This window comes from Mesoplodon densirostris, chromosome 10, assembly GCF_025265405.1.
Source record: "Mesoplodon densirostris isolate mMesDen1 chromosome 10, mMesDen1 primary haplotype, whole genome shotgun sequence".
Lineage (NCBI taxonomy): Eukaryota > Metazoa > Chordata > Mammalia > Artiodactyla > Ziphiidae > Mesoplodon > Mesoplodon densirostris.
This window is the reverse complement of record NC_082670.1, coordinates 22,318,493-22,339,746: the sequence shown is the minus strand read 5'-3', so window position 1 is coordinate 22,339,746 and position 21,254 is coordinate 22,318,493. Positions and strand designations below refer to the sequence as shown.

The window sequence follows — 21,254 nt, the reverse complement described above, 5'->3', positions numbered from 1 at the left end:
TATTGGTCCTTTATCAGATATGTGTTTTGCAAATATCTTCTCCAGTCTGTGGTTTATCTTTTCATTCTCTTTGCATGGGCTTTCACAGAGCAGAAGATTTTAATTTTAATGGAGTCCAATTTATCACTTTTTTCTTTTACCGATCATACTCTTGGTGTAGCATCTAAAAAAGTCATTGCCATGTGAGTTCCCTGGTTGTCTAGTGGTTAAGATTCAGCATTTCCACTGCCCTGGCCCAGGTTTAATCCCTGGTTAGGGAACTGAGATCCCGTAAGCCCTGCAGATGGCAAAAAGTCATCACCAAACCCTAGGTCTGATAGATTTTCTCCTATGTTATCTAGAGAAGTTTTACATTTTACATTTAGGTCTGGTCTATCATCTACTTGAACTAATTTTTGTGACATAGGATCTGTGTCTAGACTGTTTTTTGCTTTGTTTTGTTTTGGCATGTGGATGTCTAGCTGTTCCGGAATCATCTGTTGAAAAGACTGTCCTTTCTCTATTAAGTTGTCTTTGCTCCTTTGTCAAAGATCAGTTGACTATATTGGTTTAGATCTATATCTGGGCTCTCTATTCTGTTTCATTGATCTATTTGTTTATTCTTTCACCAGTACCATATTGTCTTGATCACTGTAGTTTTATAACTAATCTTGAAGTTGGATAATGTCAGACCTCCAACCTTGTTCTTCAGCGTCCTGTCGGCTATTCTGGATCTTTTGTCTTTCCATATATACTTTAGAATCAGTTTATCAATACACATAAAGTAACTTGCTGGGATTTTAACTGTATCTTTTGAAGAATTAGCTCATTCAGTCTAAGTAATCAAACTTGTGGGCATAACTAATAATATGTAATATTCCTTTATTATCTAGTGTTCGTGGCCCCTCTTTCACTTCTGATATTAGTAATTTTGTGTTCTTTTTTTTTCTCTGTTAACCTGGCTAAAGGTTTCTCAATTTTATTGATCTTTTCACAGAACCAGCTTTTGGTTTTGTTGATTTTTTTCATTAATTTCTTGTTTTCAATTTGATCGATTTCAGTTCTAAAGTTCAATTTTTACAGTCATTTCTTTTCTTCTTCTTACCCTGGATTTATTTTGCTCTTCTTTTCTAGTTTCCTCTGGTGGAAGCTTATTGATTTTAGATCTTTCTTTTTTTTTTTTCTCATATATGCATTCATTGTCTATTTCCCTTTAAACACTACTTTCTCTACATCCCACAACTTTGGATAAGTTGTATTCTAATTTTTATTAGTTCAAAATATTTTGGAGAAACACAGTTCAACCAAAAGACAGAAGGAATATATAAAGGTAAAATCAAATATTTTATTTTTATTTTTAAAATCAATCTAACAGGTAACAGTTTGCTAAAAATAATAGCAACAATGTATTCACTGATTATAACTTATAGATAATTGAAATGAGTAACAACAGTGTTATAATTGATGGGAGGAAGGAATTGGGAAAATTCTGTTATGAGGTATTTGCACTACACATGAAGTTGTGTAGTGTTATTTGAAAGAGTATTTAGATTAGTTATAAATATAAATTGTGAGCTCCCCTAGTTTCTGGTGGTTTGCTGGCAATCTTTCGTGTTCCTTGGCTTGTAAATGCACTACTCCAACCTCTGCCTTTCTCTTCACAAGGCATTCTCCCTGTGTTCATGTCTGCTTCCAAATTTCCCCTTTTTATAAGGAGATGTCATATTGGTTTTATTGGATTAGGATTCCCCTCCTCTCCAGTATAAGTTCATCCTAACTTAATTAATTTGCATTTATCCACATTACATCTGCAATTATCTTATTTCCAAATAAGCCCACATTCTGAAATACTGGAGGTTAGGCATTCAACATATGAATTTGGAGCAGAGGAAACACAACTCAACTGATAACAATGTAGTTGTAACTTGTCTTTTTATTCACTCTGATAGTCTTTGTTCTTTATTAGTGTATTTAGAACATTTATATTTAATGTGATTATTGCTATTGTTGGATTAATATCTACCATATTTGTAACTACTTTCTATTCATTTTCCTATTCTTTGTTTTATTCTTTGTCTTCCACTCTGTTTCTGCCTTCTCTGGGTTTAATTGAGCATTTTATAGATTCTTTTTTCTCTCCTCTTAGCATATCAATTAGAGTTTCTGTACTGGATACTCCAACTAGTACTGGCTCCAGCTGTGAGCTTTTGCTCCTGGACTTCTACCCCCTGGTTACTGTGATTCATGGGATCTGCCTCTCTCTCCATTTTTTTTGTCAGCAGGTTTCCCTGTGACTCAATTCTCTGATATATCTAAGAAGAGTTGTTAGTTTTGAATTTTTCTTAGCTTTCCTGTTGTTGTGAGGTAGGGAGTGATGACTTCCAAACTTTTTACAATTGGGGTAGAAACTTGAAGTCCTCTATGTCTACTTTTAAAATCTTATTGTTACTTTGATTAACTAGGCAGCCAAGTATTGTTTTCCAGTAATATATGATCCTGTTTAATTAGGTGTTCGAAATATCTGACAACTTTTGACTTTTTTCTTCCTCAAATCAAGTCCTAATGTACATCATTTGCAGTTAAAACTGGCTTTGAGATTTCCCAGAAGGTCCTAGAAAAAGAGGTAAAAAGAGAGGTGCTAGAAAGAGTTTAATTTATTTGATATATTACAATTGATGAGTTGCATGGGAAGCGTTGTCAAATTGGAAGAGGTATTTAGCTCTCTACTTGGAGTTAGTCAAACAGCAAAGTCCCCTTGACTGTTCTCACTTCTGACACTATTTGCAAGTTTGGGAGGGTTCCCAGAAACACCTTTGGGTTTGATAATTCACTAGAAGAAGTCACAGAACTCACCAAAAGCTATTATGCTCACTGGTTATGACTTATTACAGAAAAAGGATACAAATTAAAATCAGCCAAAAGGAGAGACATATAGTGTAGATTCTGGCAGGGTTCTAAATATAAGACTTTCCTTGTCCTCAGGATGAGTTACCCTCCTGACGTCGATGTGTGACAATACACACAGACTATTGCTAGCTCAGGAATATCACCCAACCTTCCTTGTCCAGAATTTTTATTGGAGTTTCATTACATATGCATGAGTGATTGACTACCCACATGCTTGAGCTCACTCGCTAGGCTGACTGATACTGAGTGAACCGAAGCCCTCGCTGTAAATCACCTGGTTGCTCTTTCTGACATGGCTACAGAGAATGGCCAACCCCACCACCCCCTGCACCCCAACTACACTACTATTAGATGTGATATAGATTACCTCCCAAAAGCTGAGAGCAAAGGCCAGACCTCTCTTTGGGTGTGGCCAAATTTTTCTCTACGTGGGAAGGGATGGGCTCCTCCTCAGACCCTCACCTAGAATGGTATCTGGCAAAGAGAGTGAGAATAATTCTAGTTTTCCAAGAAACTAATAACATAAATGAATAGCCTGTACTGAGGGGAACTGGTTGGCTGCGGATCGGAATAGGGAGGGCCATTATACATAAAATATTTTGAACCATATGAATATATTATGTATACAAAAAATTTGAAAATTAACAAAGTAGTTATATGAAATATAATTTGGACATGCCAAAGACACAAAGTAGGCCATATTTATGTTATAGACAAAATCACTTGGAGACCCTTTAAGGATACAAATCTTTTCAGCTTGCATCAGCAACAGAAACAGAAACTGGGGAGAAATAAATAGTAAAGAAACCCAAAAGGTCAAAATGGTAAGAAAAGTTTCTTGTTCCACTATTATATAAGATGCTATAATTCTATAGTCTAAAAAATTATTGGAGTATTCTTATATGAACAGGAAAATTTCTTAAGCAGAATATTTAACTCTTTTTCATAATAGTATGAGATCTACAGTAATTATTTACCCTACGATGGGGTTAAAACAAACTCATTTCGAATTCTAATTATTAGCCAAACATATATATTAGTCTTTTATTTGGCAGAAGCATATATCAACTCTAGAAAAACCTTGAGTAACAGTGTTCAAAATGTCCAATATTTTCATCTGGAACAACCAAAAAGAAACACTTTTTTTTCCTTCTCATCATTCCCATCCAAACCACCTTACTTTTTCCTTCTTCTTTTCCTATCCTCCTCTTCTATCCAAAGTTCTGACTTTATTCCACTGTACAGTTTTGATACTCTATTGATATTTTTGAGGCTTTACTAAGTGTCACATACTGGACTACTTAATTGAAAAAAAATTTTTTTAAATAAAGTCATGGCAATTGTCCTTGATAAGCAAACTAGTAGGAAGATAGTTGTATGTGTAAATACATCATTTTTACAATGAGATAAATGTGAATTTAATATTACAAATTATCTATTAGTAAGGAGAAATAAATTATCAGATTTTTTTTCTGGGCCATGAAGTATGAGTAGGCATCTGTCACATGGACAAGAGGAAGATGAGCATTATCTGTGGAGAAAAGAGCTGAAGAGGTCTTTTTTATTTGCACTGGCAAATCTCTTTTCTGACCTCAGATCTTTACATTCCTTTAGTGAAAGAAACTGCAAGACAAAACAAAACTCTCTTGCTAATGTTGCTCATTTCCCAGAGCTGAAAGTTAACCTTTATTTTGCCAAAATGAATAAATTAAATCAATACAATAAACGTTCACCCTAAGCAGTGAGAATGGGGTAAGACAAAGTAGTGCTGTAAAGGAAGCAGAGACCTCTACGAAACCACAGGCGGAAAAAGTATGTGGGAGTTACAATCTCTTCGGTCAGCAGCTGAGCTGGGTGCTAAATAAACAAGCAATGAAGATGCAGTCCCTGTCTCCCCCAAGGAGCTTATGACCCAATAAATGAGAGTGAATTAAGATAAGACTGAACTAATACATCAAGTGCCTGGCACAGCATATGTAGCTCACAGGAGAGCGTCAGATCCAAACCCGTGGAGGTGGAGTTCTCATCACGCCCTGAGGACAGACGAGTGATCTCCAATGGAAGACGTAGAAGCAAATGAAAAGGAGGAGCAAAGAAATTTCAGGGCAGAAGAGGAGTATCTGCCAAGGTACAGAGGCCTTCGGGAACATGGACTGTGAGCACAGAAATATTGAGAGATATTAAGGAGGTAAGATAGAATTGAGAAGACTCAGTAACAGGTAAATATGGGGAGTGTGGAGAAGCCGGGAATCAAAAATGTTTCTCTGCCACAGAGATCAGCAGAGTGTTAAGCTAAGTAAAAGAAATCTAACACAAATGGCTACAAACGGTATCATTTTATTTACATGAGATTCCAGAAAAGGACATATTATAACTATAGAAAGCAGATCAGTGGTGGCCAGAGGCAGGAGTGTAGGGAGATGATGGACTACCAAAGAGCAGGAGGAAACTTTTTAGGGGAAAGTGCTGTTCTCCATGTTAAATGCAGTGCTATGTGTACAATGGTATATAACTACTGTGGTAGGCAAATGAGGGTTCCCCAAAAGATGTCCACACCATAGTCCCCAGAACCTGTGAATGTGCTTCCTTACATGGCAAAAGGGTCTTTGCAGATGTGATTAAGGTAAGGATCTTAAAACAAAGAGGTTACCCTGGATTATCCAAGTGGGCTTGATATAATCATAGGGTCCTTAAAGATAGGAGAGAGAGGCATAAGGAGAGTCAGAGAAGATGTGACAGCAGAAGCAGAGATCAGAGTGATGCAATTGCTGGCTTTGAAGATGAATGGGGCCCATGGCCAAGGAATGTGGGCAGCCTCTAGAAGCTAGAAAAAGCAAGAAAAGAATTCTCTGCGAGAATTTCCAGAAGGAACACAGACCTGCCAACAGCTTGATTTTAGTCCAGTGAGAGCCATTTCGGACTTCTGACCTACAGAACTGCAAGACAATAATTTTGTGCTAAGCCACTAAGTTTGTGCTAATTTGTTACAGCGACAATAGGAAATTAATACAATTATCAAAATTAATCAAACTGTACACTTAAAATGGGTGAATCTTATTGTACATACATGTCTTACTAAAAAGGAAATGTTAGAGAACTGTATCTCTGTTTTCTGTTTTGAACAGCTCCGCAGAAGCTGGTGTGATCAGAGTCATTACAGAGTTCTAAAATCAAGCCATGGAAACCAGGGACAACCCCAGCCCTTGACTGGACTGAGATTCCTACAGGAAACATGAATAGCCCCTGGAGACATCTTTGTGCCTCTGGCAACTTTACTTTCACACTGTTTCCTCAAACGTCATTTGGCCACTGTCTTAACTAGTATTATAAAATATCATGTCGGGCTTCCCTGGTGGCGCAGTGGTTGAGAGTCCGCCTGCCGATGCAGGGGACTAGGGTTCGTGCCCCGATCCCGGAAGATCCCACATGCCGCGGAGCGGCTGGGCCCGCGAGCCATGGCCGCGGAGCCTGTGTGTCCGGAGCCTGTGCTCCGCAACGGGAGAGGCCACAGCAGTGAGAGGCCCGCGTACAGCAAAAAAAAAAAAACAAAAAAAAAACAAAAAAAAAAATATCATGTCATGCATTAGCTTTTAAGAATCATTGAAGAGGTTTTTCTGTTTAAAAATTCAGTAAGTCCCTTACATACAAACGAGTTCCCTTGGGAGAGTGCATCTGTAAGTCCAATTTGTTCCGAGGTCCAACAAAGTTAGCCTAGGTACCCAACTAACACAATCAGCTACATAATACTGTACTGTAATAGGTTTATAATACTTTTCACACAAATAATACATTAAAAACAAACACAAAAATAAAAAAACTTTAACCTTACAGTACAGTACCTTGAAAAGTACAGTAGTACAGTCCAACAGCTGGCATTGAGTGCACAGGCAAGAAGACTTATGAATGGAGGAGGGAGAGGAGGTGGGAGATGGTAGAGCTGAAGGATCGTCAGCAATAGGAGATGGAGGGCAAGGTGCAATTTCACTAATGCCTGACGTTGGTGGCACAGGTTCTGGTTCCTTGTTGGATTCAATTCTATCTACCCTCTTGAAAAAAACGATCCAGTGATGTCTGGGTAGTAGCTCTTTTTTTCTCGTCGTAGATGACATGGTAGAACTGGACTGCGTTCTGAACGGCTGTTGCAACCTTCGTGCACCATTCTACCTTCAGATCCCCTACCTCAAAACTAACAGTGCCTCCTCAAAGAAAGAAAATCCCCTTGCTATTGCCTGCATCGTGAATCTCTTTGGTTCTTCAGTTACTTCTTTCTCTTGTCTCTCTTTGTCCTTTCTCTGAGCCTCCAATTCCTGGTGCTTCTTAGCAGTACCATCTACATCACCACTGCTTTTATGCTTGCCTCCAGACATCCTGGGCTTGAAATAAAGATACTGTACTACTGTACTCTATAGAGTACTGTACAGTAAAGTACACAAAAACACACCCACTTGTAGCGGATGCACGCACATGACAAGGTACGCCAGACACGTGAACTAACTTATGTGGTTGGATGTGCAAACACACATTCACATCTTTGAAAGCTCTCAACTTGAAGGTTCGTACATAGGGGACTTACTGGAGCGACCTCTGTTCCTTGTTCTTCTCTAAGTATGCTCATGGGGCCATTCCCACGTCTAGGCTTTTGCATTTGTTCTTACCTCTGCCTCCACCTCTTTCAACCTATATATCCAAGACTTTCTCCCTTATTTCCTTCAGGTTTCTGCTCAAATGTCACTTGCTTAGAGAGGCCTTCTCTAACAACCTCACCTCATATAGCACTCCCAGCATAATCCCTGGTATCCCTGATCCCTCTTATACTATTTTTGTTTTTCTCTATAAAACATATCATCACTTTGTCTAACTATATATTTATATTTAATCGTTCATTGTTTATTTCTCCCTACTAGAACTTAGATTCCAGAGAGCAGAGGCTTGATTTTTTGAATTTTACTGCAGTAATCTCAGCACCTAGAGTGGATCTGGCAAAAAGCAGGCATCAGGTATTTGTTGAATGACTGCCTTTGAGATACAGTGCACAGGAGAGGGAGTGGATTTGAAGCTGATGATTATCCCACGTGTTGATGTAACAGACCTGCGTGAATTTCTGGACAAAAACGTCCTATAGGCAGTAGGATGCATAAGTCTGGATTCAAATGCGAGGACTGGATGGGAAAGAAATCTTACAATCATCAGTATTTAGAGAGATGTTGTAATCAAGGGAATGAATATAATACAAAGAATGTATATATCATTAGATGAGAAAAAAGCTGAGATAGAACTGTGGGATATAGCCATATGTAAGAGACAGAAGAGAAGGGGGGCCCTGTGAGACAATGAAATCCAGGAGAAACTGGTTAAAAGCAGAGCAACATTCAATCATTTATTTCAGACACAGCGTCAGGATGAATGTCGTTTTTCCAAACCAGGCCGTTTATTTTCTGATGAAATTAGGAAGAGATACATACATAGCCACCTATGTTTCATTGCTGGGGGAAATTATTTTCTGTTCCCCAGTCCGGTGTATGTAAAGTAGGCGGTGGAGCCTGACTCAAAGTACATTTATATTTCAAAGGTGGAGTTCAGCAACCTCACTGCACATCTTGTGGAACTCAAAGCTAAGATGCCTGACAGCAGCTTCCGCAAATCCGTGAGCCCCGGTGACAGCTGCACGAAATTGCAGAGCACGAGACCCAGGTTTTCCTCCTCCTTACTCAGTCGCCAAGGATCTGAGAAATGGTTTTTTAAAAGGAGCGAGGAAAGGGTGAGGGAGACTCATCTGAGGCTGTACAACCTGACTTTAAATTCTCCTGATTGAGGAGAATCGAATTTGCTTGAACATGTTCAATTTGCCTCCTTTTGGCTTGTGATTTCTTCCTATGTTTGAAAAATGAACAAACATCCTCCTTAATCATGGAATATCTGCATTCTCACCATGGAAAATGTAATAACCTCTTCTTAGCTTTTTCTTTAAAGAAGAGGGACAGAAAGCAGTAGAATGAAAAGAGACTGAAATCTTAAAGGGCAGAAAACATGCTCCAGGTGAGGCTCGAACTCACAACCTCGGCATCACCCGCACATATACTGCTGTATAAGTACCGCGCGCTAACCGATTGCGCCACTGGAGCATGCTTTCTTTGTATTCTCGGTGCGCACTCTACAGAGTCAGGAGAGACGGGAGCGTTCGGTCCCCGAGACAAGCTGGAGCTGGAGCGCGTGGCACTGCCAGGGGCCCTTTTCACCCCTACCCTCCTCCACCGCGGCTACCTTGGCGAATAAAACACGCTTTGTTCGAGACGCTTTCATCTTTCGCGGAAGCGTGTATGTGATCCTTCCTCTACGCCAGCGGAAATCAGCATTTCCCCGGGATCCGGGGGTGCTCCTTTTAGAAGCCCCGAGAGAAGGCTGAGGAGAAAGAGCGAGCGGACTCTGGCTCTTCCTCGCCTTGACCCCAAGAAGGGAACGATATCCATGGAAGACAAGGGCTATTTGACTGAGGCAGAGCATCACCGCGCACCGCCTGGCTGGTCCGTGATGCTTCCTACCAGATGGAGGACGCCGAGAAGCCGAGACAGCCCAGCCCTCGCTCCGCGAGTCTCCCAGCACCCGCCGCGCTCCTGGAGGGACTACCCGCCTCGCTGTCCAGCACCTCCAGGCTGCGCCGCCCGGTTCCTCCAAATCCTCCCTGAGCCTGCAGGAAAACCGCATTCGAAGTCATACAGCCAGCTCGTCCGGCATCTTTTGCGGGAAAAGCCAGAGTGGTAACCGCTCCTTTGTGACGCGTGTTACAGAAATCAAGGCGGTGTCCACCACCCCTAATCCCACCCTGCTCCTCCACCTGTTTTGACCTTCTTTAGAGGTTCATTGCAGATAGTTTGCTTCTGCGATCTAATGCCCACCCAGTATCCTCGTTTCCTGCCTGGGGCATCTAATTATAAAGGCTAATTTTGTTTACTTGTGTGTTTGCTTGCTTGTTTTTGGCGTGGGAAAATCGCAGCTGTCACATACACACGAGATATGAAGGCTTTTGGCTTTTATGGAATAATTCCTGTCAGAGAAAAGGAGATTGTGTAAAGAAAGGAATAGTCTATTCCTGACCACAGAGTACTTAACAAACAGGACAGAGAGTAATAGAGCAGTGAGCAAATTTCTCCATACAGACGCATGAAGGTATGTGAGGGCAGAAGTGTTTCCACATCTCGGTGTCTATTGCATTACTGAACTGGGATCTTTACATACACCTTAAAGTGAGGAGCAGTGAGAAGCGATATAGACTCTTTAGTAATGACCATCTCACCACACGATCTCCTCCTACATTCCCACCACACAGTCCTAGAGAGAGACCGAGATATGCCTGAACCTCTAGAGGTCATTCCATCTAAATAACAATAGCAGCCACTAGTTGGATCGAGCTTATCATGGGCCAGACACTGTTCTAAGTGATTTATATAAACCTCATAAGAGCACTCATGGTGCTGTGTTCCAAGTCTGGATCTAGGTAAGAAGAACCAGTATCTAGGGAATTACTGTTCCGAAGAGATGAAAACTTATAAGACTCACAGTATGTCACTGGATATTAAACTGACTTTCATTAACACAACATAAGCATTATAATGGAGAAAAATGTTGATAGAAAGCTAAGTGCATTTAATTGTTAATGTTCACACACACACACACACACACACACACACACACACACACACATTCTGATCTCTGCCTATTCTTCCATGGAAGGCCAGCCTGTATGGACTACAGCATGGGCTCCCCTGCCCTGTGACTTCAGCTTTGAGTTTCATTTGTGGGAGCACTAGCAGGAAACCAGAATGAGAGAAGACAGAGAGGTTGGAGTATTTATTTCTCTGGATCCCTTTCTCTGGGTCAACTTGGTCTAGTTCATCAAAGTGGACATTTCCTTCAAGCTCCAGATAAATACCAGAAGTGAAATTGCTGGATCATATGGTAGTTCTATTTTTAATTTTTAAAGAAGCCTCCATGCTGTTTTCCATAGTGACTACACCAATTTACATTTCCACCAAGAGTGCAGAAGGGTGCCCTTTTTTTCACATCTTCAGCAACATTTGTAATTTCTTGTCTTTTTGATAATAGCTCCATCTTTTAATTGGGGTATTTAGACCATTAATATTCAGAGTGATTATTGATATAGTTAGATTAATATTTACAAATTCATTATTGCTTTCTATTTGTTGCCCTTGTTCTTTTTTCCTACGTTTGTCATATTACACTTTTTCTGACTTTTGAGGTTTTAATTGAGCATTTATATGATTCTATTTTCTCTCCTGTCTTAGCACATCAGTTATACTTCTTTTACTTTTTTTAGTGGTTGCCCTAGAGTTTGCAATATACATTTGCAGCTAATCCAAGTCTACTTTCAAATAACAGTATACCACATCATGAATAGTGTGAGTGCCTTATAATAACAAAATAATCCCAATTCGTCTCTCCTGTACCTTGTATCATTGCTGTCATTCATGTCACATACATGTAAACATACATAAGCAAATATATATACATATACATATGATATGCAAATAAGCATACATGAGCAAATACTTTGTTTACACTATTATTTTGAACAAAGTGTTATATGGCAGATCAATTAAGAATAAGAAAAATACAGGGTTTTATTTTACCTTCACGTATTCCTTCTTCAGTGCTCTTTCTTTGTCTAGGTAGACCTGAGTTTCTGACCTGTATTTTTTCCTTCTCTCTTAAGTTCTTTTAGCATTTTTTTTTGCAAGGCAAGTCTACTAGCAACAAATCCCCTAAATTTTTGTTGGTCTTTCTTTTTTTTTTTTTTTTCAATTTATTGGCTGTATTGTGTCTTCGTTGCTGCACGCAAGTTTCTCTAGTCGTGGCGAGCGCGGGCTACTCTTCACTGTGGTGCGCGGGCTTCTCATTGTGGTGGCTTCTCTTGCTGTGGAGCACGGGCTCTAGGCATGCGGGTTTCAGTAGTTGTGGCACGTGGGCTCAGTAGTTGTGGCTCACGGGCTTAGTTGCTCTGCAGCACGTGGGATCTTCCCGGACCAGGGCTCAAACCTGTGTCGCCTGCATGGGCAGGCAGATTCTTAACCACTGCCCCATCAGGGAAACCCAGAAGTCTTTCTTTCTTGCTTGCTTCTGAAGGATAATTTTGCAGGGTACAGAATTCTGGGTTGGTGGGTTTTTTTCTCTCAACACTTTATATATTTCACTTCACTCTCTTCTTGCTTGCATGGTTTCTGAGGAGAAGTTGGATGTAATTCTTATCTCTGTTCCTCTATGGGTAAGGTGTTTTATCCTCTGGCTTCTTTCAGGACTTTTTCTTTATCTTTGATTTTCTGTAGTTTAAAAATGATATACCTACTTGTAGTCTCCTTGTTATGCATACTTCTTGGTGTTCTCTGAGCTTCCTCAACCTGTGGTTTGGTGTCTGACATTAATTTTAGGGAAAGCCTCAGTCATTATTGTTTCAAACATTTCTTCTCTTTCTTTTTCTCTTCTCTTTCTGGTATTGCCATTACCTATATGTTACACATTTTGTAGTTGTCCTACAGTCCTTGAATACGCTGTTCTGTTTTATTCAGCCTTTATTCTCTTTGCTCTTTCAGTTTTTGGGTTTCTATTGATATATCCTCTAGCTCAGAGATTCTTTCCTCAGCTGTGTGCAGTCTACTTAAAAGCCATCAAAGGCATTCTATATTTCCATTATAGTGTTTTTTGGTCTCTAGCATTTCTCTTCTTCCTTCCTCCCTCCCTCCCTCCCTTTCTCTCTTTTCTCTTTCTTTCTTTCTTTCTTTCTTTTTCTTTCTTTCTTTCAATTTCCATCTCTTTTCTTACATTGTCCTTCTGTTCTTGCATGCTGTTTACTTTATGCATTAGCCCCCTTAGAATATTAATCATAGTTGTTTTGCATTCCTGGTCTGATCATTCCAACATCCTTGCTATGATGCTTGCTCTGTCTTTTCAAGTGTCTTTTTTTGTTTTTGGATTTTGCCTTCTGGTATGCCTTGTAATTTTTTCTTGATAGCCAGACATAATATGCTGAGTAAAAGGGACTGCTGTAAATAGACCTTTAGTAATGTGGTGGTGAGGTGTGGGGGGCAGGGAAGTGTTCTATAGTCATATGATTAGGTCATTGACCTTTTAGTGAGTATATTCATCTGGACTGTGAACTTCACAAAATTTGTTTTTTTCTCCCCCCACCCTTAGATGAGATAGGATGATTAGACTGGGCTGGCATTGGGTATTTTCCTTCTCCCATATAGAAGGCTAGCACTGACTGAAATAGAGTATTTCCCCTCCCCCAAGTCAATATGGCTCTGCTAATACCCCATCAGGTTAGGCTCTGGTTAACTAGTTTCTCCCGAGAGCAGGCCTTTTATAGATGGACAGAGTCTTCTGGTGTATTTCAAAATAGTTCTTCTTTTTTTTTTCCTCTGCTAGTATTATGAAAAACTTTTTCTCCAATATTTATTGTGAGAACTTGGTTGAACTCCTGGTGGTAAATCTCACAATATTGTTAGGGCCCCCCTGTGACTGAGTTCTCCTGGAGTTTTTAACTCTCAGAGTTGTCCACATTGAGCCTCCAGAAATTCATAAATTCATAAATTCCTAATTACAGTTTAGTGCTCGTTCCCCGGCAGTTTCTGGTCATGGGTCTCTTCTTGGTAGGTTTGTGACTCGTATTCACCAGTTTGTCTCTCCAATCTTGCCAGTAGGGGTTTGCCCTCTATTCTCCTCTCTCTTAAGGATTCAAGAAGAGTTGTTGGCTTTTAGTCTGTTCAGCTTTTTAATTGTTGCTAGGACAGGGCAGAGACTTCCAAGCTCTTTACCTGAGGAACTGGAAACCATGTGTTGCGTTTTTTAAATTACTGAATACGGTGCCACATAATTAACAGCTTTTTACCAGTGTGTGCCAAAATCAAGGTCCCTGAAGTTCAGTGGATAAACTGCAAATATTATAGATATTAACACTGTAAAGTTATTACAAAGATGGTTTTAATTTTCCGTATTATTTCCTTTAACACCAGGCTAAATAATTGCCTGATAATGTCATCTGTCTACAGAGTACATGCAGGTTTGGAAATGTGGCATTCACTCATTCATTTTTAAAAAATGTGTTCACACATATTTGAATGCCAACTTGCTGTGGTGATACAGCTCTAAACAAGGCTTGGTTTCTACTATCAATAAGTGTCACATTAGAAGAAAAAGAGAAAAAATACATCAATTATTTACTAGATATTATTCAATATATGCTATAATAAAGGTGTACAAATGGCGCTATGAAAAGACACCTCTCACCTAGATTGAAGGTAAAGTGGTATATGAGCTGAATTCTGAAAGATGAGTAGGACTTAGCTAGAAGAAGGGATGGAGGCATATTTCGAGCAGAGAGAGTGGTATTCATGAAGCTATGAAAAGCATAAAAAACTCTGAGGACTGAGGAACAACCAGAGTCCTCAGTTGCAAGAAACAGACAGCTACTCTGGTTGATTTTAATAAAAATGAATCATCTGTGCCTGTCCTGCATCTTTAGCAATTTACAATAAAATTTTCAAACATGGTACAATATAAAGCGTGTTGGATTGTTTCAAGAATCCAAAGTACTTTTTGAGGAATGTATCTGTGACTTTTGGGTATTATTATATTATTAATTATTTAATACAAATGTGGTATATGGAAATTCCATCATTTTAATCTTTGATATAGATTCTTGATTTTAGCAATTTATGTTAGCCATTCAGAAGTGATCAGGGGTTTGCTTTTGCAGACAGCTAATTCCAATAATGAGATCATAAATTGAGACTGGGAAGATTAGTTGCTTCCTACTTAGGTAGAATCTTCACCAGCACTGTGTTACTTTCTTTGTTCTTCTCTATGAACTGACTGACCTTAGTTCCTTGGCTTTCAGGTAACTTTTATGCCTCCTAAGGTGTTTGCAAACTCACCACACTCTGGTTACATTTCTTCCGCTCGGCTTAATTCAACAAACAGTTACTGAGCACCCACTAGGTTCCACACTCTGCAAGGCTCTGAGATACAATGTCAAACAGGATACGACTCCTGCCTTCAGGGGAGCTTAAAGTCCATTAGGTAAGTATGATAAAATCGATAATTACAATATCTCTTTAGGCCTATAGCACCGAAGTTAGTCAGGACTCTACGTTGCAATTTATTGAATCCCAATAAAAATTACTGATAGTTCATCAGCTGGCTTATATTGGTATTAATTGTATTGGTGGCACTTCGAGTGAGGTTTTCATACCTGAATTTCAGATATCATCAAGAATTCAGATGGCACAGCAGCTTTATTTCTGTTATGTAATTCCTTTTGTACTTGAAAAGGTCCATTTTTAGTTCTAGGTTTTGGTGTCAAGGATAACCGAAACTCACCCCTTGGAAATACATCTCTTAATTAAAGTCTGCGCGGGATGGAAAACGAACGTTTTTAAGGCCCCAGTGAGATTCGAACTCACGACCCCTGGTTTACGAGACCAGTGCTCTAACCCCTGAGCTACGGAGCCTGGGTTAATAAACCTTTTACTCCTTGTCCTAAAGCGGATTATAGACTAAAATCTTTAGATTTTTGTGGTTTTGTTCTCTTTTGATTGGTTTCTAGAAAATTTGACGCTCTGCCCTCATCCCCTTTTCGATTTTCTGGGCTGTGGTCAAACAAATTCCCTCACTCTCCGATAGTTTTAACATCCCATTCGATTCGCTTTTGTCAAAGGAAGTACAAGACCCTTAAATCACCTCTCAGAGTTTTGTTTGAATCCGGAGCAGCGACGGTCAGAGGTTGCACGTTGACGAGAGTGGGGAATAAACAGCTTGCCCATTTGCCAAGATGCTGAGGTTGGGGTGAGAACTACTGGGCCACTTGATTTTAGTTACAGCCACGCCCGCTGCTCTGCAGTAGCTTTCGCACCGATTGAAGGCCAGATACTCCAGACTTCAGTTCTTAGAGCCTTGGGGGAAAGCAGGCAAGATCTGTCTCAAACTCCCCGATATCAGCTGTCAGAAGAGAGACTGAGGGGTGAGGGTAATGATGAGGCCAGCAGGAGGAAGGAAATGGAGCGACCTCCCGGGAACAGAAGCCGAGGAGAGGCTCTGCCTTTTGTAACCTAGTCCTTGAAGCTGGAATACGTTTTGGAGCCTCAATCCGGGGCGTAAAGAAAGGGCCATATTTCTCCTCCACCGCGCGTCGCTGAAATCCAAATAGAAAAATTCTGTCCAAAGGAGCTGTGGCAAAGATACCAGAAATTTGTTAATTTCTACCCGGGTAAAGGGGCTGTGAGGGTCACACACACACACACACACAAAATCTGTATAGCGACTCAGCTCGCACAAGCAACAACCATAATGTACAGAGAGCTGGTAAAGAAGAAAACTCAACCACAAATCCTAGGTCTCCTGTCCCAAGTCAGAGGCCCTGTGCACCTGAAACAAAGCAAGGACTGTTTTCTTGTCTACTTTCAGGATTTGATAGCTGGCTAATAAAGAAACAATGGCTCTTAATTACAAACAAAAAGCAAACCAAAACACCTCGACTACTGACAAATACAAGTAACATTAAAACAACTCAGCAAAATAAGATTTATTGGTGGAGAAGTGGGGAATCCAGTCTCTGTGCATCTGTCCCAACCCGGAATACAGTTCTCCCATAATCCAGAGGAGAGGCTGCAGTCTCTGAAAAGCCAGCCAGCCAGCCAGCTCTCTAAAAGGTCTCCCAGGGTAAAAAATAACACACTCCACCTCCCACTCACCAAAGTCATATACAGGCAAAACAATGCCCCTGTGACCTGGAGTGTCATAAATGCAAATAATAGGGAAACGCAGTAAAAAAAAGAAATGGGCGTATTAAAGAAGTTGAAATTGAGGGGAGTGAAAGAAATGTGAGGTCAATTTTATCACTACTACTCATCAGCGGCTTCCTAAACTTCTCTGGACGCAAGGTCTGCCTCCTGCTTTCCGGAGGAGCCAGTTTGTTCAGATTCTCCAAAATCCTAAACTTGCCTGTGCAGAAGGGCCTGTCTCCGGAAGCTCCACCTCATCTCCTGAGTATCAGAGAAGAAGGGGATGCAGGCTCAAGAGAGATCATAAAGTCCCAACAAACCTGTGATTTGCAGTTTTCTCAGATTTCATCCTGTATTTAGGTATAGTGTTCACCTCTGGTTTTCTTGCACCTAAAGAAATGTATAACCTCAATGAAATATGGCGAGACGGGCAACAGGAAGAAACTGTCCTCAGGACTTTTCAGTAACATTCTCCTCAAGGTCTTTCCAGTTTCTGTCTGCTGCCTGGGCCCAAAGTCACATGCTTTAGGGTTTGTTCCCATTTTCAGGTAACAAAATGTCCATTACCCAGTACTCATCATGAATTTATTGTCTCTCAGTCCCAAATTCACCCTTTTTGCCTGCCTTGTGGAAATGGATATGAGTCCTTTAAATAGTTCTGAAGCTCTGCAGGTAGAGGATGGTGGAGAATCATTGCAGGAGGAAGGGGGTTTTGCATCCTGGTTTCCACGCACTACTTGGACTGCTGCTTCCCCAGGACCTTGCTCCTACACCAGGCATGGCTTTCCTCTGCTTCAGGATCCAGCAGCAGCCAGCAGCCACCACTTCCCCTGGCCAGCGTCCCCCTTGAGTGTTTTATAGTGGAGTGCTCTCAGTGAGAGACCTCTCCAAGAAGAGCTTTCCAAGAAACGCTGGAAGATGGATCTCCAGCCAGTTCCAAGGGCACATTTCAAGCAAGTTCTGCTGGTACAACCCGAGAGCAATTTCTCCGCTCTTCAGTGAGCCATGTCCGTGCCTTCCCCATCGAGGTCTGGATCTTAGCTAGGGATGGGGTGAAGGGTAGAGGGCTCTTCCTTCTGTGCTTTGGCTCAGCTGTAGGTGAGGGGCACTTCCTAGGCTGTTTTCAGCCCTAAGGGTAGTGACTGGTCCTTATATTTGCTATTCCTTTATTCGTCAGTGTTGTCTTTACTTTTTTACTAGCCAATTCCTTGTTTCTCCAACCCCTTCTTTAGGTAATAATTCTCTATATTAAGCTCTTCCTGTTCATTATAAGAGAAATACTTTCTGGAGATGTAATGTACAACATGACAACTGTAACTAACAACACTGGATTGTATATTTGAAAGTTGCTAAGAGAGTAGATCTTAAAAGTTCTCATCACAAGGAAAAAACGTTGTAACTGTGTGAGCTGAGAGTTGTTAACTAAACTTATTATGGTATCATTTTGCAATATATACATATGTCAAATCATTATGTTGTACACCTTAAACTTACACAATGTTATATGTCAAATATATTTCAATAAAACCAAAAAATAAATAAATAAACAACTTTTCCTGCCAAGTTTATTTGTTCCTCTCTCCTCATTGGACCAAGACTGATCCATAACTAACTATTGCCATGTAACAAATCATACTAAAACTTAAACGGCTTAATTTATCACCTGTCATTTATTCATTCTCACAGATTTGTTGGTTTTCACAGAGTTTGGGCAGAGCACAATGAGGACGGCTTGCCTCTGCTCCGTGATTTCTGGAAACTCAAGTGGAAGACTCTAAGACCGGGGGCAGGAAATCATCTGAAGGATGGGTTACTCAAATGTATGGCAGCTGCTGCTGGCTGTGCACTGAGACCTCAGTTATTTTCCATGTGGTCCCTCCCTGTGGCTTAGTTTGGGCTTCCTCACAGTGTGGTGGCTGGGTTCCGGGGACAGATGTCTTGAGAGAAAACTATTGGAAGCTTCTATCACCTTTTATGACCTAGCTTTGGAAGTCGTAGAGTATCTCTTCCATCGTAGTCACAGGCCTATCCAGATTCAAGGGGAGGGAACAGAGACCCCCCCCCACCAAACTCTGGAAGGAAATGTGTCAAAATTGCATTCAAAGAAAAACACATGGCATGAGATACAGCTGTATGGCCATCTTTGGAAAATACAATCTACTACAGGTTTTTTATGACTGAACTCTAACCACTTAGAAGCCTCTATCTCCTCAGATTTCATTTATCCAATGTCCCCTGGACTTGTAATGAAAATTTTGAGACATTAAAATAAATTAATATTAATATTAAACAGGCGCCTAGGAAACATACTACCCAGCAGTTCATGGACTATTGACTGTGCTGGGCCCTGCAAAAATCAGTCTATAAAGAAAATTGAATTATGGCATATTTCAGTTGCAATTTCATGTTCACATTATATTTTGATAATATCCATTTTCAAGTATCCCAAATATTTTAAACCTGTATTCAGACGTTTTCATCTACAAAAAATATATATAAATAGACTTCAAGAGTGTATAGGAATATACCTATGCTTCAAGGTATAGGAAGCATTAGTGCAAAAATTCAACATATGTATATATTAAAATATAAACTGTCAATTTTGCATACTTTGTAATTGTACTGTTAGTATAGTGAAAAAATAGTCACAATAAAAAGACTAAAATCTACAAACAATAAACTTATTTTTAAAAAAGAGATGTTTCCCATTTAGTTTTAGAGTAATAGATGAGGTAATTACAAATTGAAAAGTGATAGCTGTCAAATTTAAGTGTCCCATAGATTTAGATTTTACAGCCTAATTATAGAAACTTGGTGATACTCCTAGTTATCGGAATTTTAAATTTCTTCTCTCCTTTAATCCTGGAATAATCATTGCAACAAAGATATTTCTTCTCTTTTTTTTTCTTTTTGTTCCCCCCCCCCCGCTTTGGCTATTTCATTTTCAGTCACTTAAACATATTTTTTTTTCAGTCATAAAAGGTAAACATTATGTTTCAGAATAGCTGCGGTCACCCAAGATGGGTAATATTTACTGGAAGGCATCTGAGAGCTCTAGAGAGAAGAAAGGCAAGATTATTACTGTAGAGCACAAGCGACCCTGAAGGTCAGAAGATGGTGATGGGTGGAATGAATGATGTAAGTATGGCTTCAGGAGATAAAATCACAGTTTGGATGGGTTGAGAACAAGGGGACTGACCCTCTCTTGTCCAGAGCAGTGGAGTTGACCATTTATTCACTTAAAGTTTCCACCGATCCTGGGGCAGCATAGAACTGGACCTGCTGGATAAAGGTTTGAATCACAAAGAACACAGAGACCTGGGGTCCAGATCACATGTGGGGGTCGGGGCCATAGGAGGAGATTTGTGTGAGGCGCGGGACCCTGGTCTGGCGGGCGGCGGAGCGGAAAGCAGGAGACTGGGCTGGGAGTACTGGGGAAGGGGGAGGGGCGAGGAGGGAGTGTCGCTCAGTACCCTGCCACCCCGTCTCCAAGGCAGAAAGAATTATTCAGGTCCTCACTAACGCTCGTACTCTCCTACCTCTCTCTGTTTCTCAGTCTCTGAACTCAGGACTAGTCTGACAAATTTTCAGAAGCTTCCTTCTGGGACGCAGCGAGGCGCTAACCTCTCAGAGTCTACAGTATAACACTTTCAAAGAAACTAACGTGTCAGGATGGCCGAGTGGTCTAAGGCGCCAGACTCAAGCATTTGCTTCTCATCGTTGGGGCTTCTGGTCTCCGAGTGGAGGCGTGGGTTCAAATCCCACTTCTGACACATTCCTATTTTGTTTCACTTGCCACGTTCAGGTCAAAAGTTTCACCTTGGATAGCTCATAATAACTCAACCCTCAACACCGCAAATATTTCCCACCCTGAAGGACACTCGAAAATGAGAATTCCCCGGTTTGAGAATGTTAGGATACTTTCAGAGCTATATGGAGGCAACTTCCAGCGCTGCCTTCTGTGAGATTCCTCTTCCCAGGAAAAAAAATACCATAACAACTTGTGGTCTTTTCCTTAGTGGATCAACTGACCAGTCATCCACACTTGGATCTTGGGTTTCTACTGTGGGAAGAATTACTGAAACCTTCACTGCTTTTCTGCACACAGAAAGGAATCTGTTATAAAGTTCTAACAAAAAGTTTCCTTTGTCACCTTCTTATATCACCTCTAAAATCTAAGAGGGAAAGTCCCTCAAGATTATGGCACTGCCGAAAACATTTTTTGGTTATCAATAGCCAAAAAATGCTCATACTGTTAAAATTAAGTAAATTGATAGCTCATTTTGAGATTTCTTTTCAGAATGATGTGATCTAGATGTCTTTCATTTTATAAAGTAAAAAATGCCTTCTATGAAGTTCTACATAGGCTAAGTAAGATCTTGGTCTTAAAATTAAGATCTTAGACTTCTGCAGCTTTGACATTAAATGAGTTTTTCTTCCTGTATAGCTTTTAAATCACTACACAGCAATTTTTCTCCTAGAAATGTATCTCAGTGAAATTCCAGCTCAGCTCCATACTTGGCCTTACCTAGTGTAGCATTTTGCAGTACCAGATTGTTAGAGGCAACCTAGATGTCC

At 40.4% G+C, this 21,254-nt stretch overlaps 3 non-coding genes across 3 annotated transcripts; 1 reads left to right on the top strand and 2 right to left on the bottom strand.

The window, feature by feature from the left end:
- Window positions 1-8,914: 8,914 nt before the first annotated feature.
- Window positions 8,915-9,008, bottom strand: TRNAI-UAU (transfer RNA isoleucine (anticodon UAU)). Its single transcript has 2 exons — window positions 8,971-9,008; window positions 8,915-8,950 (listed from the first exon to the last, which is right to left on the bottom strand). It is a non-coding gene; the product is annotated as a tRNA-Ile (tRNA).
- A 6,326-nt stretch (window positions 9,009-15,334) lies between these two features.
- Window positions 15,335-15,407, bottom strand: TRNAT-CGU (transfer RNA threonine (anticodon CGU)). Its single transcript has one exon. It is a non-coding gene; the product is annotated as a tRNA-Thr (tRNA).
- Window positions 15,408-20,342: 4,935 nt separating this feature from the next.
- Window positions 20,343-20,449, top strand: TRNAL-CAA (transfer RNA leucine (anticodon CAA)). Its single transcript has 2 exons — window positions 20,343-20,380; window positions 20,404-20,449. It is a non-coding gene; the product is annotated as a tRNA-Leu (tRNA).
- Window positions 20,450-21,254: the final 805 nt, after the last annotated feature.